We start from the raw sequence: 969 nt of genomic DNA, 5'->3' as shown, positions 1-969 counted from the left end.
GAACTTCTGCCTCTCGATTGCAACCCTATTATAATGAAAAAAAATCCTTTTCACTCGCAAAAAAAGTAAATTTTGGTCTGTTTTTTAGCCTTTTTTAAGTTTTTTTATTTAGAATATGGTATTTTTTTCCCTTGAGAAGATGGTCTATGGTGTAGTGAGCCGATCGCGCTGTAAGTTCTTCGTTGTAGGAAGGCCCATTTGGTTTTATACGAAGCCGGACTACTTGGTGGACTTCAGCCTGGCCTAGGGATGTAAGTGGCAAATAAATGGCATCCACAATCCCGTTTAGTTAGTTTTTGCTAGCTTGATAGTTCATTTTTCTCAAACAAACAAAACACCTTTTTGAACTATCATATCACTAGTAAGCTTGCACGTGCAATGCACGTCTTATTCGAGTTTAAAATTTGAATATGAACACGTTTAAATTTTAATCCACATATAGCTACTTTAAATTCCTTGCATATACTATGCCAGTTTAAATCAAGGTAGGATCCAGTACTTCGCAAATTGCGAACTTGCCTAAAGCTTAACTATATTGAGATTAAACCCATTGACGTAAATTTCTCTCCTGATGAGTCAATGCATACCTATTTAATTTCATACGCTTATAGGTGGATACAAGATCAGCATCAAAGGCAATCTACCCCTTACTGGTCTTACGCACACATATGAGCTCTCAAAATTCTGGATTTCGCTGTCATCTATCATATCACTACAATCTAAACACCATGAAGAAAGAGATAATGCCAAGGCAACAATTATTCATATCTTGCATGGCTTGGGTCCTTACAAGGCTACTTCCTTTCAGCTCGAGCCCATGGGTGCTAAGCCAACCAATTCATCAAGCAAAACCTGCATTTTCATGTGCTTCCACAAAATGCAATGCAAACTTAGCGGTGATCATTAAGGGCAACCCAAAAAGGAAAAGATAAAAATTCAAAGTATATATGCATTGAAAATATAAGGAAG

The sequence above is a fragment of the Triticum dicoccoides genome, chromosome 4B, assembly GCF_002162155.2.
Source record: "Triticum dicoccoides isolate Atlit2015 ecotype Zavitan chromosome 4B, WEW_v2.0, whole genome shotgun sequence".
Lineage (NCBI taxonomy): Eukaryota > Viridiplantae > Streptophyta > Magnoliopsida > Poales > Poaceae > Triticum > Triticum dicoccoides.
Note: the sequence above shows the minus strand (reverse complement) of the source record.